This window comes from Pristiophorus japonicus, chromosome 23 (genome assembly GCF_044704955.1).
Source record: "Pristiophorus japonicus isolate sPriJap1 chromosome 23, sPriJap1.hap1, whole genome shotgun sequence".
NCBI lineage: Eukaryota > Metazoa > Chordata > Chondrichthyes > Pristiophoridae > Pristiophorus > Pristiophorus japonicus.
The window spans coordinates 50,712,165-50,738,834 of record NC_091999.1 but is presented as its reverse complement, the minus strand read 5'-3'; the positions used below and the strand labels follow the sequence as shown (position 1 = coordinate 50,738,834).

The following is a 26,670-nucleotide window of genomic DNA, read 5'->3' as shown; positions in this document are numbered from 1 at the left end:
AATAAACAAACATTTCTCCTTCCACATTCAAAAGCCGATGATATTCAAGTCCTGATGAATCGAGTGACTCTATCTGATCTTGACGTGACGTTTAGTTTGAGTTTCCCTTCTTCAAATCCTCCCCTTCTAACACCCTTCAAAAGGAGTTTACAAAAGTCATCACTGTAAGTACAGGATCGAAATTCAGAAGAGACAATTCTAGCTTCTATGGAACATTCTTTCCTTCTGCTGTGTGATTTTAAGTCTTGACTTTATAAAAATAATAAAGAGGGAGAAGGTAGATTGAGAGTAAACTGGCAAGAAATATAAATACAATCAGAGCTTCTACAGATATATAAAAAGGAAGAGATAGCTAAAATAAACATTGGTCCCTTAGAGGATGAGACGTGGAATTAACAATGGGAAACAGGGAAATGGCAGAGACTTTAAACAAATATTTTGTGTGGTCTTCACGGTGGAAGACACTAAAAGCATCCCAATAATAATAATAGATAATCAAGGGGTCACAGGGAGTGAGGAACTTAAAACAATCACTATCACAAGAGAAAAAGTACTGGACAAACTATTGGGACTAAAGGTGGACGTCCCCTGGACCCGATGGCCTGCATCCTGGGGTCTTAAAAGAAGTGGCTGCAGAGAAAGTGGATGGATTGGTTGTAATCGACCAAAATTCCCTGGATTCTGGCAAGGTCCCAGTGGATTGTAAAACCTCAAATGCAACACCCCTATTCAACAAGGGAGGGAGGGAGAGAGAAAGCAGGAAACTATAGAGCAGTTAGCCTAACATCTATCATTGGGAAAATGCTGGAGTCCATTATTAAAGAAATAGTAGCAGGACATTTCGAAAATCATAATAGTCAAGCAGAGACGGCATGGTTTTATGAAAGGGAAATCAGGTTTGACAAATTTGCTCGAGTTCTTTGAGGATGTAATGAGCAGGGTGGATGAAGAATAACTAGTAGCAGTTGTGTATTTGCATTTCCAGAAGTCATTCGATAAGGTGCCAGATAAAAGGTTACTGCACAATATAAGAGCTCACAGGGTTGGGGGTAATATATTAGCAGAGATGTAGGATTGGCGAACTAACAGAAAACAGAGAGTCGGGATAAATGGGTCATTTTCAGGTTGTCAAACTGTAACTAGTGGGGTGCCACAGGGATCATTGCTGGGGCCTCAACTATTTACAATCTATATTAATGACTTGGATGAAGGGACGGAGTGCACTGCGGCCAAATATGCTGCTGATACAAAGATAGGTGGGAAAGCAAGTTGTGAGGAGGACACAAAGAATCTGCAAAGGGTTATGGACAGGCTCAGTTGGTGGGCAAAAATTTGGCAGATGGAATATAATGAGGGAAAATGTGAGGTTATGCACTTTGTTTGGAAGAATAAAAAAGCAAATTATTATTTAAATGGCGACTACAAAATGCTGCGGTACAGAGGGATCTGGGGGTCCTTGTGCATGAAACACAAAAAGTTAGCATGCAGGTACAGCAAGTAATCAGGAAGGTAAATGGAATGTTGGCCTTTATTACAAGGGGAATGGAGTATAAAAGTAGAGAAGTCTTGCTGCAACTGTACAGGGTGTTCGTGAGACCACACCTGGAGTACTGCATACAGTTTTGGTCTCCTTATTTAAGGAGGGCTATACTTGCATTGGAGGCAGTTCAGAGAAGGTTCAAGAGGTTGATTCCTGAGATGAAGGGGTTGTCTTAAGTAAGATTGAGCAGGTTGGGCCTGTACTCATTGCAGTTTTGAAGAATGAAAGGTGATCTTATTGAAACGTGTAAGATTCTGAGGGGGCTTGACAGGGTAGATGCAGAGAGGATGTTCCCCTCGTGGGGGAATCTAGAACTAGGGTGCATAGTTTCAGAATAAGGGGTCGCCCATTTAAAACGGATTTGAGGAGGAATTTCTTCTCTGAGGGTCGTGAATCTTTGGAATTCTCTCCCCCAGAGAGCTGTGGAGGCTGAGTCATTCAATATATTTAAAGGGGAGATAGACAGATTTTTGAATTATAAGGGAGTCAAGAGTTATGGGGAGCAGGCAGGAAAGTGGAGTTGAGGTCAAGATCAGATCAGCCATGATTTTATTGAATGTCAGAGCAGGCTCGAGGGATCCAATGGCCTACTCCTGCTCCTATTTCTTATTGTTAATCTGTGAACCTTGACCTGGACGTTCCAAAATGTTACTGATTTTGAGGAATAGACAAAATATCTAAGCATTGATAAATGCATCATCTAACATCTCCAACTGAGCTAACCTGCTCTAACTATGTCAGTATTTGTGTCAGCTGTGACTCAGTGGGTAACACACTTGCCTCTGGGTCACAAGGTTGTGGGTTCACGTCGCACTCCAGAGACATGAACACAAAACTCTCGGCTGATGCTCCAGTGCAGTGCTGAGGGACTGCTGTACTGTCGGAGGTGCTGTCTTTTGGATAAGATGTTAAACCGAGGCCCCGTCTGCTCCCTCAGGTGGACGTAAAAGATCCCATTGCACTATTTCAAGCAGAACAGGGGAGTTACCCCCGATGTCCTGGCCAATATTTTCCCTTAACATCAGTGAAGCAGATTATCTGGTCATTATCACATTGTAAATTGGTTGCTGCGTTTCCTACATTACGATATTGACTACACTTCAAAAATAAGTTAATTGACTGTAAAGTACTTTGGGGCATCTGGTGGTGGTGAAAGGTGCGAAATAAATGCAAGTGTTTTTATTTTCTATGTGTCTTTTATTACTCTCCCTTCTCCCATTGTGCCTCCTTTTGTCTGCTGTCACTTCCCCACCTCTTCTTCCCCACCCAACTTTACAGTTCATTTCTTGTGTACATGGTCTCTCTCTCTCTCTCTCTCCTTTCCCTCACTCTATCGCTCCCTATAAGCTGTCCATCTGCCATATCTGCCAGTTCTGATCAAATGCTCTCCCTCACCCATCACCATTTCTCCTTCCTTTATCAACAACAACAACTTTCATTTATATAGAGCCTTTAAGAACATAAGAGTTATGAGCAGGAATAGGCCATACGGCCCCTCGAGCCTGCTCCACCATTCAATAAAATCATGACTGATCATCAACCTCAACTCCACTTTCCCGCCCGATCTCCATATCCCTTGATTCCCTAAAACGCCAAAAATGTATCTATCTCAGCCTTGAAATAACTCTGTAAAATGGCCCCTGGTGCTTCACAGGAGCATTATCAGATAGAATTTGACACCGAGGGTCAAAGAGGCACATTTTAAAGAGGGTTAAAAAGGAAAAGAGTGGCTCAAGTAAATGTTGGTCCCCTGGAGGATGAGACTGGGGAATTAATAATGGAGAACAGGGAAATGGCAGAGACATTGAACAAATATTTTGTATCGGTCTTCACGGTAGAAGACACTAAAAACATCCCAATAGTGGATATTCAAGGGGCGATAGATAGGGAGGAACTTAATACAATCACTGTCACTAATGAAATGGGACTAAAGGCGGACAAGTCCCCGGACCTGATGCCTTACATCCCAGGGTCCTAAGAGAAATGGCTGCAGAGTGGATGCATTGGTTTTAATCTACAAAAATTCCCTGGATTCTGGGGCGGTCCCAACAGATTGGAAAACCACAAATGTAACGCCCCTATTTAAAAAAGGAGGCAGACAAAAAGCAGGAAACTACAGACCAGTTTGCCTAACATCTGTCGTTGGGAAAATGTTGGAGTCCATTATTAAGGAAGCAGTAATGGGACATTTGGAAAAGCATGATTCAATCAAGCAGAGTCAGCATGGTTTTATGAAAGGGAAATCAGGTTTGACAAATTTGCTGGAGTTCTTTGAGGATGTAACGAGCAGGATGGATAAGGGGGAACCTGTGGATGTGGTGTATTTGGATTTCCAGAAGGCATTCAATAAGGTGCCACATAAGAGGTTACTGCACAAGATAAAAGCTCACTGGGTTGGGGGTAATATATTAGCATGGATAGAGGATTGGCTAACTAACAGAAAACACAGAGTCAGGGTAAATGGGTCTTTTTCCAGTTGGCAAACAGTGACTAGTGGGGTGCCGCAGGGATCGGTGCTGGGTCCTCAACTATTTACAATCCATATTAATGATTTGGATGAATGGACAGAGTGTAATGTAGCCAAGTTTGCTGATGATACAAAGATGGATGGGAAAGCAAATTGTGAGGAGGACACAAAAAATCTGCAAAGGCTCAATGAGCGGGCAAAAATTTGGCAGATGGAGTATAATGTGGGAAACTGTGAGGTTATCCACTTTTGGCTGAAAAAATAGAAAAGCAAATTACAATTTAAATGAAGAAAAATTGCAAAGTGCTGCAGTACAGAGAGACCTGGGGGTCCTTGTGCATGGAACACAAAAAGTTAGTATGTCGGTACAGCAAGTAATCAGGAAGGCAAATGGAATGTTGGCCTTTATTGCAAGGGGGATAGAGTATAAAAGCAGAGAAGTCCTGCTACAACTGTACAGGGTATTGGTGAGGCCACACCTGGAGTACTGCGTACAGTTTTAGTCTCCTTATTTAAGGAGGGATATACTTGCATTGGAGGCTGTCAGAGAAGGTTCACTAGGTTGATTCCGGATATGAGGAGGTTGTCTTCTGAAGATAGGTTGAATAGGTTGGGCCTATACTCATTGGAGTTCAGAAGAATAAGAGGTGATCTTATTGAAACATACAAGATAATGAGGGGGCTCGATAAGGTGGATTCAGAGAGGATATTTGCACTCATAGGGGAAACTAAAAGTAAAGGACATAGTCTTAGAATAAGGGACCGCCCATTTAGCACTGAGATGAGGAAAAATTTATTCTCTCAGAGGGTTGTAAATCTGTGAAATTCTCTGCCCCAGAGAGCTGTGGAGGCTGGGTCATTGAATATATTTAAGGTTGAGATAGACAGATTTTTGAACAATAAGGGAGTAAATGGTTATGGGGAGCGGGCAGGGAAGTGGAGCTGAGTCCATGATCAGATCAGCCATAATCTTATGGAATGGCGGAGCAGGCTCGAGGGGCCAAATGGCCTACTCCTGCTCCTATTTCTTACGTTCTTAGGGTGTTAAAGGAAGAGGGAGGGAATTTTGGAGCTTAGGGCCTAGGCAGCTGAAGGCATGGCCAGCAATGGTGGTGTGATTAAAACAAGGAATGTGTAGGAGGCCAGAAATCCTGGAGGGTTGTAGGGCTGGAGGAGGTTACAGAGATAGGGAGGGGCGAGGCCACAGAGGGATTTGAAAACAAGGATGAGAATTTTAAAATTGAGCCTTCGTGCCCAGTCACCATTTCTCCTTCCTTTGCAGACGCTCTCTGACCACTCTCCATTTCTCCTTCCTTTACAGACGCTCCCTGACCACTCTCCATTTCTCCTTCCTTTACAGACGCTCCCTGACCACTCTCCATTTCTCCTTCCTTTACAGACGCTCCCTGACCACTCTCCATTTCTGCTACATTTTTTGAAATATTTAAAGATTTTAATAAATCTTTGAAGGTCGCAGGACAGGTTAACAAAGCTGTTAATAAAGCGTAAAGGATCCTGGGCTTTATAAATCGAGGCACAGAGTACTAAAGCCGGGAAGTTATGCTAAAGCGATATAAAACACTAGCTCGACCCCAGCTAGAGGATTGGTTCCAATTCTGGGCACACTTCAGGAAGGACACAAAGGCTTTGGAGAGGGGACAGAAGAGATTTACTGGAATGGTGCCAGGGATGAGGAACTTCATTTATGTGGAGACTGGAGAAGCTGGGATTGTTCTCCTTGGGGCAGAGAAGGCTAAGACGAGAATTGATAGAGGTGTTAAAAATCATGAAGATGAGATAGAATAAATAGAGAAACTGTTTCTAACACTGATAACCAGAGGGCACAGATTTGAGGCGATTGGCAAAAACAGAGGTCACATGAGGAAAACCATTTTCCCACAAGGAGTGGTTAGGGTTTGGAATGCACTGCCTGACGGAGCGGTGGAGACAGAGTCAATAGTAGCCTTCAAAAGTGAACTGGACAAAGACTTGAAGCAGAATTATATTGCAGGGATTTGGGGAAAGGGCGGGGGAAGCGGGATAACCGGATTGCTCCCCGAAATTATCGGCGCAGTCGATGGGCCGAATGGCCCCATTCTGTGCTGCAAAATTCTGTGATTCGAGAATTCTTTACAGGCGCTCCCTGCTCAGTCACCATTGCTCCTTCGTTTACAGACGCTCCCTGGTCCATTACTATTTCTCGTTGATTTACAGACGCTCCGAGAGTTTGACGCAGACACAGCGCATGCACTGACCGCTCCTTCGGGCTGGAACGGACCCAGGACCCGGCAGGCAGGGGGAGAATGTTCCCCGGTTTATATCCCCCCCACCCCCGGTGTGGGGAGAATGTTCCCTGGTTTATATCACCACCTCCCCCGGTGTGGGGAGAATGTTCCCCGGTTTATATCCTCACCGGGTGTGGGGAGAAAGTTCCCTGGTTTATATCACCCCCCCCCTCCCGGTGTAGGGAGAATGTTCCCCGGTTTATATCCCCCCCCCCTCTGGTGTGGGGAGAATGTTCCCCGGTTTATATCCCCCGGTGTGGGGAGAATGTTCCCCGGTTTATATCCCCCCCCCCGGTGTGGGGAGAATGTTCCCCGGTTTATATCCCCCCCCCCGGTGTGGGGAGAATGTTCCTCGGTTTATATCCCCCCCCACCGGTGTGGGGAGAATGTTCCCCGGTTTATATCCCTCCCCCCAGGTGTGGGGAGAATGTTCCCCTGTTTATATCACCCCCCCCGGTGTGGGGAGAATGTTCCCCGGTTTATATCCCCCCCACCCCGGTGTGAGGAGAATGTTCCCTGGTTTATATATCCCCCGGTGTGGGGAGAATGTTCCCCGGTTTATATCTGGGCCCGGGGCCTGCACATGCTCAGCTCACGCTGCCCGGGTGATTGACGGCAGCTCCCCACCAATAGGAAGAGCGGGGCGGGGCTGGAGGACCGAATGTGCGGTTGGTCCTCCAACCAATTGGAGTGTGTGAGGGGCGGGGCTTCCGGCAGGCTGTAACTCGTGGGGTGCAGCAAGGATCAGTGCTGGGGCCTCAGCTATTTACAATCTATATTAATGACCTAGATAAAGGGACCCAGTGTAATATTTGCTGACGATACAAAGCTCGGTGAGACAGTAAGCTGTGAGTAGAACACAAGAGTGCAAAGATATATAGATAGACGATGTGAATGGGCAGTAAGGTGGCAGATTGAGTATAATGTCGGGAAATGTGAGGTTATTCACTTTGGTAGGAAGAATAGAAAAACAGACTATCTTTTAAATGGTAAGAAACTTTAAATATTGGTGTTGAGAGAGATTTGGGTGTCCTTGTGCAAGAAACACAGAAAGCGAGCATGCAGGTACAGCAAGCAGTAAGGGGGTGGAGTACAAGAGTAAGGATCTATTGCTGCAATTGTACAGGGCCTTGGTGAGACGACACCTGGAGTACTGGGCAGTTTCAGTCTCCTTATCAAAGGAAAGATATACTTGCTTTGGAGATGGTTCAATGGAGGTTCACAAGATTGATTCCTGGGATGAGAGAGCTGTCTTACGATGAGAGATTGTGTAGAATGGACCTATACTCTCTGGAGTTTAGAAGAATGAGAGGGGATCTCATTGAAACATACAAGATTCTGAAGGGTATTGACAGGGTAGATGCTGAGAGCTCGATTCCCCCGGGCTGGAGTGACTAGAACTCGGGGGCTCAAGATAAGGGGCAGGCCATTTAAGACAGAGATGAGAAATTTCTTCACTCAGAGGGTTGTGAATCTTTGGAATTCTCTGCCCCAGAGGGCTGTGGATGCTCAGTCTATTCAATGCTGAGATGGATAGATTTTTGGACTCTCGGGGAATCAAGGGATATGGAGATCAGGTGGGAAAGTGGAGTTGAGGGCGATGATCTTGTTGAATGGCGGAGCAGGCTCGAGGGGACGTATGACCTACTCCTGCTCCTATCTCTGATATTCTAATATTGACATCTAAGGGGCTCTAGATTTATTAGTCCCACCCTTTATCTTAAGGGAACATACTTGCTCTGAACCCTCTCCATCTCCTCCTTGAATGTCTCCCACTGCTCTGACACTAATTTACCTTCAAGTAGCTGTTTCCAGTCCACTTTGGTTAAATCACATCTCTGCTTCGTAACATTAGCTTTACCCCAATTGAGAACTTTTATTCCTGGTCCATCTTTGTCCTTTTCCATAACGACCCTAAATCTAACTGAATTATGATCACCAGCACCAAAATACTCTCCCACTGATACCCCTTCTACCTGCCCAAACTTCATTCATTAAACCTAAGTCCAGAACCACCCCCTCTCTTGTTGGGCTTGCTACGTAATGGCTAAAAACGTTCTCCTGAATGCATTTTAAGAATTCTGCTCCTTCTATATCTTTCATACTAATTCTATCCCAGTTAATATTTGGGTAGTTGAAATCCCCGACTATTACTGCCCTATTATTTTTGCACGTATCAGAAATGTGCCAACATATTTGCTCTTCTATCTCCCTCTGACTGTTTGGGGGTCTATAGTACATCCACAGCAGTGTGATCGCCCCTTTTTTTGTTCTTCACTTCTCCCATGTGGCCTCATTTGATGATCCTTCAAACATATCATCCCTCCCCACAGCTGGAATTGTTTCTTTAATCAATACTGCGGCACGCTCTCCTTTTTTTATCCCCATTTCTATCTCGTCTTAAAACCCTGTAACCAGGAATGTTGAGCTGCCATTCCTGCAGTTCTTTTAGCCGTGTTACACTGATAGTTACAATATCATACCCCCACGTGTCTGTCTGTGCCCTCAGCTTATCTGCCTCAATCCCTGGACTCCTTGCATTGGCATTGAAGGATTTCTAGATTGATTCCTGTGATGAGAGGACTGTCTTATGATGAGAGTTTGTGTAGAATGGGCCTATACTCTCTGGAGTTCAGAAAAATGAGACTGATCTCATTGAAACACACTGGCACTGGCATTTAGCGCTGCCAAACTCCCTTATTGTCTATTTTCTAGCCTTTGTTTCCTCTGCCTTCCAAACTCTATCCACACTGTCCCCTCTCTCTATCCACACTGTCCCCTCTCTCTATCCACACTGTCCCCTCTCTCTATCCACACTGTCCCCTCTCTCTATCCACACTGTCCCCTCTCTCTATCCACACTGTCCCCTCTCTCTATCCACACTGTCCCCTCTCTCTATCCACACTGTCCCCTCTCTCTATCCACACTGTCCCCTCTCTCTATCCACACTGTCCCCTCTCTCTATCCACACTGTCCCCTCTCTCTATCCACACTGTCCCCTCTGATAGGGTATTCAAACAGGCTCATTGAGACAGGCTTTGAAACTTCACAGACCCCCAAGTCAAAGCTACTACGTGCTGCTCAGCATGTTGCATTAACTCATCAATCAACTTGACATTTTCAGACCTTGGGTAGCGAGCCAATAAAACGTTAAAAGACTTTCAATTGAGCCAATAAGGTCAAAGAAGGCGAGTTCTTTTCTGTAAATTGATCCAGGTATAAAGTACAGCCATTTTAGACCATGTGTCTCAGTAAGACAAAGAAACTGGCAATCAGCCAGCAATTTGTTGCTCTCTGCCAAGATTAAAAAGTTAAAACTACCATCGGAGTTCGTATTTCATTGGAAATTAAGAGATCTAACAATTTTGGCGCTGCGAGCAGGGTCGCTGAGGAAAGAAACTGAATTTTGGACATCGGACCTACATTGAGGTGAGGACTCCTCTTTTTTAAAAAAAGTCCTCGGTCAAAAGTCTAAATTCGCCTCTCCTTCTACGCGATTCCGAAAGCCTCCGGTTTTCGAACCCTCCGGTTGGTAGTCGGCTCGAGGTCCCATAGACATCTAAACTTCGGCGGTGTGTTAGTTAATTAATCACCGACCTATTGATCGGCTAGCAGGCCTACGACTCGAGACCCCAGTAAAGGACTCAGTAAAGAAATGGCAGCAGGAGAAAAGGGCAAAGAATTGCCTACAACTGTTAAATGTGGGCAGGCACCACCTCAAGTTTCGCTCGATTTAATTCTCGAACAGTTGAAAGAATACATCGAGCAACAATTCAACTTATCTAAAACCTGTATTAAGTTTGAACAAAAGTACGGAACCTCCAAAGGACGATGGTCCTTGGACGAGATTAAAAGGGTCTGGGGAAAAACGATCCGTATGAAAAATAAAGAGTGAACTAGATGGTCCCTAGCGGTTATGGGCTAGATTCGAAACCGGAATGAAATTATAATGTGTTCCCAAAATGATCGAGAACTGACCAGTACAAAGGATCAATTACAAGCTGTTTGTGCACAGCTGCGACAGAAAAAGCTTGAACTTGAAAAGCTGGAAGCGGAAGTTAAAGATCTTAAAGGTGAAATTAAAGAATGGAAAAAATCATTAGGTCAAGAGACAGTAATAGGAAAAGGAAAATGTATTGATCAATTCCCAGGGTACCCATGTTTGGATAAATTAAAAGCGCAAACTCGAAGACACGACCGAGGAATAGATACGGTTTCTGAATTCTCCGACAATACAGTGTCGGAGGATGATGAAGAATTAGGGGTGCGCTTTGCCCCGTTTAAAAAAAGATGAGTTGTAGTCAAATCAGAAGAGACTGCGGATGAGGGCGGAACAAAAAAAACAAAGAGAAGGGTGTACGAAGAATACTTAGTTCATGATCCGGCAGGCCCAGAGAAAATTGATAAATGGTCCAAGGAATTGGCCAATCCAAAGAAAGAGGGAGTAAAAACGTGGGACCAATTGGACCGCTTACGAAATATATATCAACTTCATCCCTGGGACGGAGTGCAAATTTTGACCATAATGGTGCCAAAAACACAGGGAAGAAAATTGCACGACAAGGTAGATGAAGCTTTGGGGCAGAATGAGCACGAATTAGATGCAGGATGGGAGGCGATTAAACACTGGCTGCAAGCCTTCAGTCCAGCTAAGACAGACGGGGGAAAAATTGCAGTTTGCCAACAGAAATGAACAGAGGAGGTCCTGGAGTATGATGAGCGGTTTAGATGCATGTGGCTAGAACATTCGGGTATGAATAATACGGATGAGGAAATGGATGAACAAGTGTTTGGACCGCTGAAAGCAGCTTTCGTGGCAGGTCTAAAGCCAGAACTGTCCAAAATGCTTAAGGTAGTGTTACCGGACTGGGAAGGTAGAGGAACTACCTTTGCAGCATTGGTGGATCGATGTAACCAATTAGATAGGGATATGGGAGCTCAAGTCCGAGCTGTACAGGCTATGGGATGGAAATCCCAGGATTCCGATAAACAGTCATTTGGAAAATTACCCGGAAAATGTCGTTATTGTGGGAAAGAAGGTCACTGGGCCAAGACGTGCAGGGCAAAACAGAAAGGTCGTGGCTGGGGAAGAGGACGCAATTCAGCCAACAAGCCAGGCTTGTCACAAGATAACGACCTCATAGAAGCATTTAAGCGACTGACAATACAACAACAGAAGGAGTTACTTGGGATAGCAAAAAACAATTAGAGCCCACCCTGGCCCCCGTCCTCGCACTATTACAACAGAGAGGAGATGGACTATATATAACTGTGAGGGTGGGCGATAAGGATGTGGACTGTCTTTTAGACACAGGGGCGGAATTAACATGCTTACCCCAACAATATGTAGACGATATCCTGCTCGATTCAAACACAGAAGAACAGCATGAACAAGATTTACGAGCTTTGCTGGATCACCTTCGGCTGAAAGGACATAAAGCCAGCATCGACAAAGCACAAATCACCAAGAAGGAACACCATGGCCCCAGGCACTACCAATAGTGCTATGCAGCATTAGGGCAACCCCGAGCAGAACTACAGGTCTAAGCCCATTTGAAATTATAACAGGAAGACCCATGTCGCTGCCAGGAACTATCGATTTACGGAAAGCTGATGTTCACTTAATGAGTGACACTTTCTTATCATACTGTCAGAACTTAACCAATGCTATTAGTTCTGTTTCCCGACAGGTATCGGCAGCTTGGGGTAATCCACCCGAAGGAGGACATGACATCATCCCGGGAGTCTGGGTGTATGTAAAAAAATTGCATAAAGAACCTTTGGGTGCCAAGTGGGAGGGACCTTATCAAGTGTTATTGACCACCCAGGCAGCGGTTAAAGTCCAAGGAAAGAAAGCCTGGATCCTCGCTTCGCACGTTAAACGAGCACCTGTAACTGAAGCTGAAATCTAATAAGGACAATTACTTTTTGCGAAAATGTATAAATTTACTGTATTATTGATTGTAGGTATTATAGGCATAGGCCTACTTCTTACTAGCCGACCCTCTGCACCAAAGGGAAATAGTAGGGTAAGCAAGGGAATTACATGTAAATACCTTTTTATATATGTCATACATTTATGCCAAACAAGGTAACATTTCGAGTTGTTGGGTGTGTACGCATATTCCTATTCACTCAAAGGGAGGGATTCCCTTGAGGCCAGTTCCCTTGAATATCTCGGAAATGGCTGAGTGGATAATAAAACAGGCAATGCGTTTCAGGATACGGAAAACTGGGCACGTAAATGGAAGTCAGCAGGTTACAATTTGACTACCTTTGAAGGGGGATACCAACCGTGGTACAATAATTCCAAACGGCCCCCATTTTTTGTTATCACTAATACAATGGGAATCGGAAGACCGGGGAAATCGGTCTGTCTGATTAGAAACATCAAAGGAGGCCAAAATATGGGGTATAGTAACTGCTCCCGGAATTATAATATAATCAAGCCACGGAACCGTCCAAACTGGACCGATGTGGGAATTTTTAACGTAACGGGGATTCTGAATAAAACAGATGGAAAAGCCTGGACAGGCCCCGGAGTGTTGCTGACAAAGAAACAGCTCACATTCATTGCGTATAATGGCACCTATTGGGTGTCTGGCCACAAGGCCTACCCTTGGCTGCCCCAGAATTGGATGGGATCCTGCTATTTAGCCGACATTGTGCCTTACATGTATCATATAAAGTCACTGTCAGACCATTTACACCGTCCTAAGAGAGCTATCACAGAAACAGAGAGGTTCTTTGCCATTCTGATCCCTGGGTATGGGACCGCCAAACTGGCAAGGGAATTCATTAACATGACATCCGTTGTGGAATGGGTAGCCAATGATACCTCAGAGGCCCTAGTTAAAATCAATGCAGAATTGGTAGCAATCCGCACAGTAGCCCTACAGAACAGACTGGCCCTTGACTATATCCTGGCTGAAAAGGGAGGTACTTGCACCCTACTCGGAACTGAGTGTTGCACATATATCCCAGATAGCTCCGAAGAAATTACCCACTTAGTGGAGCATATCCAAAAGGAGGTAGAAAAACTTAAGCAACCCCCATCATTCACTTTGTGGAGTGGAGCCACTGAATGGCTAGGTTCAATAGGAACTTCATTGGTGGAAGGTTTAATTCTATTTGTTGTAATTGTTTTACTTTTATATTGTTTGTTTATGTTGATTAAATGTTGTTGCGACCAGGCGGCTGTAGCTGCTGTCCCGCAGGTGAGGCACCTTGCAGGTCCCAGCAGACCGTCTGTACGTGGCACAGGAGTATGTTATGCTTAAGGAAAGGTGGTTTACTGGTTGAATTAAGATATTGATTTGGATTAAATTGGAATAAGGTTCATTAATGTATTAAAACCATACTTCCATTGTGGCCACGATGGAACTCGGGTTGGTGTAAATTTGTGTGGAAGCTACTAGTCTGACCATGTGGCGAAACACATTAACAAATTTTGGAAGGAAACTCTATTAACATGTATGAAATTATTTTGTAGAATGTTTAACCAGTGATACCTGAAGTTTTATGATTCAGTTTGTGAAAGAATCAAAGGGAGGATTGATAGACTATTCAAACAGGCTCATTTAGACAGGCTTTGAAAATTTACAGACCCCCAAGTCAAAGCTACTACGTGCTGCTCAGCATGTTGCATTAACTCATCAATCAACATGACATTTTCAGACCTTGGGTAGCGAGCCAATAAAACGTTAAAAGACTTTCAATTGAGCCAATAAGGTCAAAGAAGGCGAGTTTTTTTCTGTAAATTGATCCAGGTATAAAGTACAGCCATTTTTGACCATGTGTCTCAGTAAGACAAAGAAACTGGCAATCAGCCCGCAGTTTGTTGCTCTCTGCCGAGATTAAAAAGTTAAAACTACCATCGGAGTTCGTATTTCATTGGAAATTAAGAGATCTAACACCTCTCTCTATCCATACTGTCCCCCCTCTCTATCCATACTTTCCCATCTCTCTCTATCCATCCATACCGTTCCCTCTCTCTATCCATACTGTCCCCTCTCTCTATCCAGTGAGGATATTGTCCGGTCCTGTTGAGGTGCAACCTGTCCGGCTTGTACTGGTCCCACCTCCCCCAGAAACGCTCCCAATGCCTCAGGTTTGTAAAGCCCTCCCTCCTGCACCAAACTCCAGCCATGCATTCATCTGCTCTATCCTCTTATTTCTGTACTCACAAGCATGTGGCACCGGGAGTAATCTGGACATTACTACCTTTGAGGTCCTGTTTTTTAATCTCTTTCCTAGCTCCCTAAAATCTGCCTGCAGGATCTCATCCCTCTTTCTACCGATGTCATTGGTCCCGATATGGACCACAACCTCTGGATGTTCATCCTCCCCCCTCAACAATGTCCTGCAGCCACTCAGTGACATCCTTGACCCTGGCACCAGGCAGGCAACATACCATCCTGGAATCATGCCTGTGCCTGCAGAAGCGCTTGTTTGTTCCCCTAACTATCAAATCCACTCCCACTATTGCTCTTCCACTCTTCTTCCTCCCCACCCTGTGCAGCTGAGCCACCCACGGTGTCGTGGACATGGCTTTGGCTGCACTCCCCAGAGAAACCAGCAGTATCCAGAACTGAAAACCGGTGAGCAAGCGAGATGCACTCAGGGGACTCCTGTTCTACTCTTGCCCCATAACGCTGAAAATTTTATCAACTCAGGTTTATCTCTTTCTAAAGTTACAAGTGAATCTGCTTCCAGCACCCGAACAGGCAGTGCGTTCCAGGCCAGAACATCTCGCTGCTTCATTAGTCCCCTCATGTAGCATCTGGTTCATTTGCCAATCACATTCAATCTGTGCCTCTGGTTACTGAACTTTCTGACACTGAAAATTGTTTCTCCTTAATAAGAGGATTGGAGGGCTGGAGGAGGTTACAGAGATAGGGAGGGGCGAGGCCTTGGAGGGATTTGAACAAGAGGATGAGAATTTTAAAGCCTGAAGCCACCAGCCGACTCCCCCAGTGCAGAATGTGACTCACTGCTAACAGAAAGGATTTTTGTTTACTTACAAAAGATGCATAATGGAGGGAAATCAATCTCTGTATCTTTAACTAACAGCGACATGAGGGAAATGAATCACCTTTAAACACCTGGTCCACTTGGCACTGAAGTGTCTGAAACTCATTATAGGAACTCCAGGGAAACGAAATACTGACAAATGTTAAACTGTTTTGCTGACAAAAGAAATCTCGATTTAACTTTAAAAGATGAATAGTTTAACATGGGTTCACACAGACTCACCTGATAGGCTGACTCAGGATCCATCCCTCAAGCACCGCGATTGGTTGCAGAACATGCTGCTCCCTGGGCTCTCCGGACTCTGACCTCTCTTCCTGTTGGTTCCCATGACAATCAATCACCACTCGCCAACATTACACTGCCAGATTAAGTTGAGGGGTTCAGAGGAAGAAATAAAATGGGGTCGTGAATCTGATATAAGAAATAAAATTAGAGAAGCATAATTAAATTTATAAACAAAACTATTTAAAGTCAAATCAAATGAATTGTTGCATTTAATACATCCTTCTGGGCCAAGTGGGAAACAAGTGATGTGTGGGCTGTGCAGAGTGTCTGTGCCCGGTTACACAGCGTTTCCCTGGCTCCCCGCTCCAAGTGCACATGTTTCAGCTCACATCCAACTGACTGGATAAACCTCGCCCGTCTGAACCCCATCACACAAATAGCAGCATTTGATGTTTAGTTCTGCTCAACCTTTATAAATATTGGTTAGGCCTCAGCTGACACATTGTGCTCAATTCTGGGCACCACACTTTCAGAAGGGTATCTGCACCTTAGAGAGGGACCAGAAGAGATTTACTGGAATGGTACGAAGGAGGAGGGACTTCAGTTATGTGGAGATACTGGAGAAGCTGCGGTAATTCTCCTTGGAACAGAAAAGGTTAAGGAGATTTGATAGAGCGTTCAAAATCATGAACGGTTTTAATAGATTAAATAAGGAGAAACACTTTCCAGTGGCAGAAGGGTCGGTAACCAGAGGACACAGAGTTCAGGTGATTGGCAAAAGAAGCAGAGGCGACATGAGGAACCATTGTATAAGCAGCGAGTTGTTGCAATCTGGAATGCACTGCCTGATAGGGTGGTGGAAGCAGATTCAATAGTGGCTTTCAAAAGTGAACTGGATAAATACTAAAGGGACAATATTTGCAGAGCTATGGGGAAAGAGCAGGGGAGTGGAACTAACTGGATAGCTCTACCATAGAGCCAGCACAGGCACGATGGGCCGAATGGTCTCCTGCGCTTTCATTCTATGAAAATGGCGGATGATCTTATCCAGAATGCTGCGACCACATATCCCCAGAAAACCAAGACCGCCTATTTCCACCTGTGTAATATCGTCCGTCTCCATCCCTGCCTCAGCTCACCCTCTGCTGAAACCCTCGTCCATTCCTCGGTTACCTCAAGACTTGACTATTCCAACACACTCCTGGCTGGACTCCCACATTCTACCCCACGTAATCTTCACCTAATCCAAAACTCGGCTGCCCGTGTCCTAACTCGCACCAAGTCTCGTTCACCCATCACCCCCTGTGCTCACTGACCTACATTGGCTCCCGGTTAAGCAACGCTTCGATTTCAAAATTATCATCCTTGTTTACAAACCCCTCCATGGCCTCGCCCCTCCCTATCTCTGTAATCTCCACCAGCCCCACAACCCCCAGAGATGTCTGCTCTCCTCTAATTCTGCCTCCTGAGCAACCCTGATTATAATCGCCCAACCATTGGTGGCCTTGTCTTCTGTTGCCGAGGCCCCAAGCTCTGAACTCCCTCCCTAAACCTCTGTGCCTCCTCCCTGAAAGCACTGACTCTGGCTTTGTTCAGTTCTGCACTCACTGGTTAACATACGATATCGGAGCAGCAGTAGGCCATGCGGCCCCTCGAACCTGCTCTGCCATTTAATACGATCGTGGCTGATCCGATCATGGACTCAGGTCCCCTTCCCTGCTCGCTCCCCATAACCCCTTATCGTTTGAGAAAGTGTCTATTTTTGTCTTAAATTTATACAATGTCCCAGCTTCCACTGCTCTCTGAGGCAGTGAATTCCACACATCCACAACCCTCAGAAGAAATTTCTCCTCATCTCAGTTTTAAATGGAGGCCCCTTATTCTAAGATTATGCCCTCTAGTTCGAGTCTCCCCCATCAGTGAAACATCCTCTCTGCATCCACCTTGTCACGCCCCCTCATAATCTTATATATTTCGATAAGATCACTTTTCTATCTTCTGAATTCCAATGAGTAGAGGCCCAACATATTCAACCTTTCCTCATAAGTCAACCCCCTCATCTCCAGAATCAACTTTGTGAACCTTTTCTGAACTGCTTCCAAAGCAAGTATATCCTTTCGTAAATACAGAAACAAAAACTGTTCGCAGTATTCCAAGTGTGACCTCACCAATACCCTGTACAACTGCAGCAAGACTTCCCAGCTTTTATACTCCATCCCCTTTGTAATAAAGGCCAAGATTCCATTGACCTTCCTGATCACTTGCTGTACCTGCATACTGATCTTTTGTGTTTCATGTACAAGTACCCCCAGGTCCCGCTGTACAGTAGCACTTGGCAATCTTTCTCCATTTAAATAATAACTTCTTCTGTGATTTTTTTTCTGCCAAAGTGCATGACCTCATACTTTCCAACATTATACTCCATCTGCCAAATTTTTGCCAACTCATGTCGCCTGTCAATGTCGTTTTGCAGATTTTGTGTGTCCTCCTCACACATTGCATTTCCTCCCATCTTTGTATCATCAGCAACTTGGTCCCTTCTTCCAAGTTGTTAGTATAGATTGTAAATAGTTGGGGTCCCAGCACTGATCCCTGCGGGAACCCACTAGTTACTGATTGCCAAACTGAGAATGAACCATTTATCCCGACTCAATATTTCCTTATAAGTCAACCCTCTCATCTCCGGAATCACCCTCATGAACCTTCTCTCAACTGTCTCTCCTTTCCTCCCCTGAAGATGCTGAATCTGTCTGGTTTCAGTTCTGCACTCACTGGTTCCCCTCGCTCCCCGCCCCTTCAGGTGCTGTCTCGGGCTGGAATCAGTTCGACGGTCACTGGTTCCCCTCTCATCCCTTCAAGATGCCAACACTGGCTGTTTCCAGTTCTACACTCACTGGTTCCCCTCCCCTGAAGGTGCTGACTCTGGCTGGGTTCAGTTCTACACTCACTGGTTCCCCTCCCCTGAAGGTGCTGACTCTGCCTGGGATCAGTTCTACATTCACTGGTTCCCCTCCATCTCCTCATCTGATGGTGCTGACTCTGCCTGGGTTCAGTGGTCTACTCAGTGGTTCCCCTCCCTCCCATCTGCCCTGTCCCTTAAAGCGCTAACTCTGGCTGTGTTCAATTCCACACTCACTGTTTCCCCTCCCTCTCCTCTCCAGCAGGCAAAGTTTAGGGAGCTAGGAGAGAGATTAAAAAGCAGGACCTCAAAGGTAGTAATCTCCGGATTCCTCCCAATGTCACGAGCTAGTGAGTACAGAAACAGGAGGATAGAGCAGATGAATGCCTGGCTGGAGAGATGGTGCAGGCGGGAGGGTGTTAGTTTCCTGAGGCACTGAGACCACTTCTGGGGGAGGTGGGACATGGACAAACCAGATGGGTTGCACCTCAACAGAGTCGGGACCAATAACCTCGCGGGGGGTTTGCTAGTGCTGTTGGGGAGGGGTTAAACTAGCTTGGCAGGGGGATGGGAACCTGAAAATAGAGTCAGTAGGAAGGGGAGTAAAGCTGGAATTAGAAAGCAAAAAGAAAGAAAGTGAGTTTGAAGGAGAGAGGAAACAAGCAGGAAAAAAGTGTAAAAAAACAAGGCACTTTGTCTAAATGCACGAAGCATTTGTAACAAAATAAATGAGTTGACGGCACAAAGATACAAATGGGTACGATCTGATAGGCATTACAGAGACGTGGTTGCAAGGTGAGCAATTGGTGAATTAAATATTCAGCGGTACTGGACAATCCGGAAGGACAGACAGAAAAGAAAAGGAGGTGGAGTAGCTCTATTGATAAAGGATGGAATCACTGCAATAGGAAGAAACGATATTGGCTCAAATGATCAGGATGTTGAAACAGTTTGGGTGGAGATAAGGAACAATAAGCGGAAAAAGTCACTGGTGGGTGTAGTCGATAGGCCCCCTAACAAGAGCTACTCTGTTGGTCAGCGCATAAACCAGGAAATAGTGGGGGCTTGTGAAAAGGGAACAGCAATAATCATGGGTGATTTTAACCTCCATATTGATTGGACAAACCAAATTGGTCAGGGTAGCCTTGAGGAGGAGTTCATAGAGTGCATAAGGGATGGGTTCCTTCAGCAGTATGTAATGGAACCAACCAGGGGGCAGGCCATCTTAGATCTGGTCCTGTGTAATGAGACAGGATTAATTAACAATCTCCAAGTAAAGGATCCCTTGGAATGAGTGATCATAGCATGATCTGAATTTGAAATTCAGATGGTGGGTGAGAAAGTTGGATCTCTAACCAGCGTACTAATCTTAAATAAAGGAGACTATGTAGGTATGAGGGCAGAGTTGGGTAAAGTGGACTGGGAAAATAAATTAAAGTGCAGGACGGTTGATGAACAGTGGTGTACATTTAAGGAGATATTGCATAACTCTCAAGAAAAATATATTCCAGTGAGGAGGAAAGGGTGTAAAAGAAAAGATAGCATCCGTGGCTAACTAAAGAAATAAAGGACGGTATCCAATTAAAAACAAGGGCATACAAAGTGGTCAAAACTAGTGGGAGGACAGAAGACTGGGAAGCTTTTAAAAGCCAGCAGAGAATGACTGAAAAAAATGATTAAGAAAGGGAAGATAGACTATGAAAGTAAACTAGCACAAAATATAAAAACAGATAGCAAGAGTTTCTATAGGTATATAAAATGGAAAAGAGTGGCTAAAGTAAATGTTGGTCCCTTCGAGGACGAGACCGGGGAATTAGTAATGGGGAACATGGAGATGGCAGAAACTCTGAACAAATATTTTCTATCAGTCTTTATGGTCGAGGACACTAACAATATCCCAACAGTGGACAGTCAAGGAGCAACAGAGGGGAGGAACTTAACACAATCACTAAGAAGGTGGTACTCAGTAAGATAATGGGACTAAAGGTGGATAAATCCCCTGGAGCTGATGGCTTGCATCCTCGGGTCTTAAGAGAAGTCGCAGCAGGGATAGTGGATGCATTGGTTGTAATTTACCAAAATTCCCTGGATTCTGGGGAGGTCCCAGCGATTGGAAAACTGCAAATGTAACGTCCTTATTTAAAAAAGGAGGCAGAAAAATAGCAGGAAACTATAGACCAGTTAGCCTCACTTCTGTGGTTGGGAAAATGTTGGAGTCCATTATTAAAGAAGCAGTAGCAGGATATTTGGAAAAGCAAAATTCGGTCAGGCAGAGTCAGCATGGATTTATGAAGGGGAAGGCATGTTTGACAAATTTGCTGGAATTCTTTGAGGATGTAACAAACAGGGTGGATAAAGGGGAACCAGTGAGTGTGGTGTATTTGGACTTCCAGAAGGCATTTGACAAGGTGCCACGTAAAAGGTTACTGCACAAGATAAAAGTTCACAGGGTTGGGGGTAATATATCAGCAAGGATAAAGGATTGGCTAACTAACAGAAAACAGAGAGTCGGATAAATGGTGCATTCTCTGGTTGGCAACCAGTAACTAGTGGGGTGCTGCAGGGCTCAGTGCTGGGACCCCAACTATTTACATTCTATATTAAAGGACTTGGAAGAAGGGACTGAATGTCATGTTGCCAAGTTTGCTGCCGATACAAAGATGGGAGGAAAAGCAATGTGTGAGGACACATAAAATCTGCAAAAGGACATAGATAGGCTAAGTGAATGGGAAAAAATTTGGCAGATGGAGTCTAATATTAGAAAGTGTGAGGTCATGCACTTTGACAGAAAAAAAATCAAAGAGCAAGTTATTATTTAAATTGAGAAAGATTGCAAAGTGCTGCAGTACAGCGGGACCTGGGGGTACTTGTGCATGAAACACAAAAGGATAGTATGCAGGTACAGCAAGTGATCAGGAAGGCGAACGGAATCTTGGCCTTCCTGATCCATCTTTATGAAAGGATATACTTGCTTTGGAAGCAGTTCAGAGAAGGTTTTGGGGATGAGGGGGATGACTTATGAGGAAAGGTTGAGTAGTTTGGGCCTCTATCCATTGGAATTCAGAAGAATGAGAGGTGATCTTATCGAAACGTATAAGATTATGAGGGGGCGGGACAAGGTGGATGCAGAGAGGATGTTTCCACTGATGGGGGAGACTCGAACTAGAGGGCATAATCTTAGAATAAGGGGCCACCCATTTAAAACTGAGATGAGGAGGAATGTCTTCTCTCAAAGGGTTGTAAATCTGTGGAATTTGCTGCCTCAGAGAGCTGTGGAAGTTGGGTCATAGAAACATAGAAAATAGTTGCAGGAGTGGACCATTCGGTGTTTTTGTGACTGGAAGGCTGTTTCCAGTGGGGTCCTGCAGGGCTCAGTGCTGGGTCCCTTGTTTTATATCAATGACTTGGACTTCAATATTGGGGGTATGATTAAGAAGTTTGAAGGTGACACTAAAATAGGCTGTGTGGTTGAGAATTAAGTAGAAAACTGCACACTGCAGGAAACTATAAATGTACTGGTCAGGTGGGCAGTAAAGTGGCAAATGGAATTTAATCCAGATAAGTGTGAGGTAATACATTTGGGGAGGTCTAACAAGGCAAGGGAATATACATTAAATGCTACAACACTGAAAATTGTAGAGGAACAAAGGGACCTTGGAGTGTAGGTCCACAGATCCCTGAAAGTGGCAGGCCAGGTAGATAAGGTGGTTAAGAAGGCATATGGAATACTTGCCTTTATTAGTCAAGGCATGGAATACAAGAGCTCGGAGGTTATGCTTGAACTGGTTAGGCCGCAATTGGAATACTGTGTGCAGTTCTGGTCACCACATTACAGGAAAGATGTGATTGTACTGAAAAGGGTACAGAGGAGATTTACAAGAATGTTGCCTGGACTGGAGAATTTTGGCTGTGAGGAAAGATTGGAGATGCAGAGTCAATTTTCTTTGGATCAGAGGACACTGAGGGGAGACCTGATGAAAGTGTATTAAATTATGAGGGGCCTGGATAGAGTGGATAGGAAGGACCTGTTTCCCTTGGCAGAGGGATCAACAACAAGGGGGCACAGATTTAAAGTAATTGGTTCAGAGGAGATACGAAGGGAATTTTCTTCACCCAGAGGTTTGTGGGGGTCTGGAACTCACTGCCTGAAAGGGTGGTAGAGGCAGAAACACTCAGCACATTTGAAAAATACTCGGATGTGCACTTCAAGTGTCATCACCGACAGGGCTACGGACCGAGAGCTGGAGAGTGGGATTAGGCTGGATAGCTGTTTGTCGGCCGGCACGGACACGGTGGGCTGAAATGGTCTCCTGCCATGCTGTAAATTTCTATGATTTCATGATTAATGACCTAGATGAAGGGACCGAGTGTAATGTATCCAAATTTGTTTAGGATACAAAACTAGGTGGGACAGTAAGCTGTGAGAACACAAGAGTCTGCAAGATATACATAGATAGACTATGTGAGTGGGCAGATGGTGTATAATGTAGGGAAATGTGAGGTTATTCACTTTGGTAGGAACAACAGAAGAACAGAGTATCTTTAAAATTATGAGAAACTTTTAAACATCGGTGTTCAGAGAGATTTGGGGTGTCCTTGTGCAAGACACACAGAAAGTGAGCATGCAGGTATGCAAGCAATAAGGAAGGGAAATGGTTTGTCCTTTATTGCAAGGGTTTGGAGTATAAGAGTAAGGAGGTCTTGCTACAATTGCACAGGGCCTTGGTGAGACCACACCTGGAGTATTGGGCACAGTTTTGTTTTCGTATCTAAGGACGGAAACACTTGCCTTGGAGATGGTGCAACAAAGGTTCACAAGATTCCTGGGATGAGAGGGCTGTCTTATGATGAGATAGTGTGTAGAATGGGCCTATACACGCTCGAATTTATAATAATGAGAGGTGATCTCATTGAAGCATACAAGGTTCTGAAGGGGACTGACAGGTTGATTCCCCTGGCTGGACTGTCAAGAACTAGGGGCACAGTCTCAGGATAAGGGGTAGGCCATTTAAGACAGAGATGAAGAGGAATTTCTTCACTCAGAGGGTTGTGAATCTTTGGCATTCTCTCCCCCAGAGGGCTGTGGATGCTCAGTCCATTCAAGGTTGAGATAGATAGATTTTTGTATATTAAGGGAATCAAGGGATATGGAGATCAGGCGGGAAAGTGGCGTTGAGGGCGATGATCAGCCATGATCTTATTGAATGGCCGTGCAGGCTCGAGGGACATTATGGCCTCCTCCTGCCGCTATTTCTTATGTTGATATCCAGGGGACTCTAGATTTATTAGTCCCACCCTTTTTCTTTAAGGTAACATACTTCCTCTGAACCCTCATTATCTCTTCATTGAATGCCTCCCACTGCTCTGAGACTGATTTAACTTCAACAAAAGAACATAAGATTTCAGAGCAGGAGTAAGCCATTCGGCCCCTCGAGCCTGCTCTGCCATTCAATGAGGTCATGGCTGATCTTCTACCTCAACTTCACTTTCCTGCACTATTCCATATCCCTTGATTACCTTAATTTACAAAAATCTATCGATCTCTGTCTTAAATATGCTCAAAGACAGAGCCTCCACAGCCCTCTGGGGTAGAGAATTACAAAGATTAATGAGTGAATAAGTTTCTGCTCATCTCAGTCCTAAATGGCCAACCCCTTATTTTGAGACTGTGACCCCTGGTTCTAGACTCCTCAGCCAGAGGAAACATCCTCCCTGCATCTATCCTGTCACGCCTTGTAAGAATTTTGTCTGTTTCAATGAGATCATCTCTCATTCTTCTAAACTCTAGAAAATACATGCCTAGTCTACTCAATCTCTCCTCATAGGACAATCCTCCCATCCCAGGAATTCAGTTTGGTGAACCTTCGTTGCCATCCTTAACAGCAAGTACATCCTTCCTTAGGTAAGCAGCCAAAACTGTACACAATACTCCAGCAGCAGTCTCACCAGGACCCTATATAATTGCAGTAAGACGTCTTTACTCTTGTACTCAAATCCTCTTGTAATAAAGGCCAACATACCATTTGCTTTCTTCGTTGCTTGCTGTACCTACATATTAACTTTCAGTGATACGTGTACAAGGACACCAAGGTCCCTCTGAACACCAACGTTTCCCAATCTCTCACCAACTCATATAGCTGCTTCCAGTCCACTTTGGCTAAATCACATCTCAGCTTAGTAAAATTGGCTTTTCCCCAATTGAGAACTTTTATTCCTGGTCTGTCTTTGTCCTTTTCCATAACTACCCTAAATCAAACTGAATTATGATCACTAGCACCAAAATGCTGTCCCATCGATACCCCTTCCACTTACCCAGCTTCAGTCCCCAATACTAAGTCCAGAACTTCCCCCTCTCTTTTTGGGCTTGCTGCGTACTGGCTAAAAAGTTCTGCTGGTTGCTGACCCCTCTGTGAAGGGAAATAGATCCTTCCTCTCCACTCTATCTAGGCCGCTCATAATTTTATACACCTCATTAAGATCTCCCCTCAGCCTCCTTTGTTCCAAAGAGGGTTGGTGGGCTGGAGGAGGTTACAGAGATAGGGAAGGGTGAGACCCTGGAGAGATTTGAACAAGAGAATGCGTATTTTAAAGGCTGATAACACCAGCCATCTCGCCCAGCACAGAATGTAACTCACCAACAACAGGAAGGATGTTACTTTAAATACTACGAATGCATAATGCGGGGAAATCAATCTCTGTCCCTTTAACTAACAGCGTCATGGAAAGAGGAAAATGAATGACATTTAAACACCTGATTAACTTGGCACTGAAGTGTCTGAAACTCATAATAGGAGCTCCAGGAAAACAAAAAACTGAGCAATGTTACATTGTTTTGTTAACAAAAGAAATCTTGATTTAACTTTTAAAAGATAAATTGTTTAACAGGGATTCACACAGACTCACCCGACAGGCCGACTCAGGATCCACCCCTCAAGCACCGCGATTGGTTGCAGAACTCGCTGCTCCCTGGGCACTCCGGCCTCTGACCTCCCTTCCTGTTGGTTCCCAGGGCAATCAATCACTACTCGCCAACATTACACTGCCAGATTAAGTTGAGGGGCTTGGAGGAAGAAATAAAACAAGACCGTGAACCTGAGTGAAGAAATAAAATTAGAGAAGCATGATGAAATAAATAAGGATAGACAATATAAACTGAAGGGTACAATCCGAAAGGCGGTGCATGAACAGTGAGACCTGCGGGTATATGTGGACAAATCACTGAAGGTGACAGGACAGGTTGGGAAAGCAGTTAAAAAAGCTTACAGGTAGCTGGGCATCACAGAGTACAAAAGCAAGGAGGTTATGATGAACCTTTGTAAAACACTGGTTCGGCCTCAACTGGAGCATTGTGTCCAATTCTGGGCATCGCACATTAGGATGTGAAGGCCTGAGAGAGGGTGCAGAAAAGATTGACAAGAATGATTCACGAGATGAGGGACTTCAGTTCCGTGGATTGACTGGAGAAGCTGGGGTTGTTCTCCTTAGAGCAGAGAGGGTTGAGAGGAGAATTGATAGAAGTGTTCAAAATCATGAGGGGTGTGGACAGAGTAGATAGAGAGATACTGTTCCCACTGGCAGCAGGGTAGAGAATCAGAGGAGATGGATTTAAGGTGAATGGCAAAAGAACCAAAGGTGACATCAGAAAATCTATTTTACGCAGCGAGTGGTTAGGATCCGGAAAGCACGGCCTGAAAGGATGGTGGAGGAAGACTCAATCACAGCTTTCAAAAAAAAAAGTTGGATAAGTATCTGAAAGAAAACATTTGCAGGGCTGGGGGAAGGGCAGGCAGTGGGACTAGCTGGGAGCAGGCAAGGGTTCGATGGGCCGAACGGCCTTCCGTGCTGTAACCATTCTCTGATTGTGTGAGCAGAACCACTCTGTTCCCTGACTCAATCTAAAGCCTTCCTGATTGTGAGCATCTCTGTTAAACCTGCCCTGCACCTTCACTGCTCCAAGGAGAACCACCCCAGATGCTGCAACCATCATCTTATTGAATGGTAGCCGGCTCGAGGGGCCAAAGGGCCGACTCATCTCCTATTTCTGATGTTCTCATGTATTCATGTCACTGGTCCCCATCCTGCACCTGCTCCCTGCAGTAAGATGGCCGCCGCGCATGCTCCCTGCCCTGCAGCGGGACAATTGAAAGTATTGTGACGTTGAGGAAGCCCCGCCCCCCGTGGCAGGTGGCCCCGTGCTGCCCAAAGATGGCGGACGAACTCC

General features: G+C 45.0%; 1 long non-coding RNA gene across 1 annotated transcript; it reads right to left on the bottom strand.

The window, feature by feature from the left end:
• Positions 1-25,499, bottom strand: LOC139235372 (uncharacterized). Its single transcript, XR_011588468.1, has 3 exons — positions 25,353-25,499; positions 15,548-15,736; positions 1-134 (listed from the first exon to the last, which is right to left on the bottom strand). It is a non-coding gene; the product is annotated as an uncharacterized lncRNA (long non-coding RNA).
• Between the last annotated feature and the right edge of the window lie 1,171 nt (positions 25,500-26,670).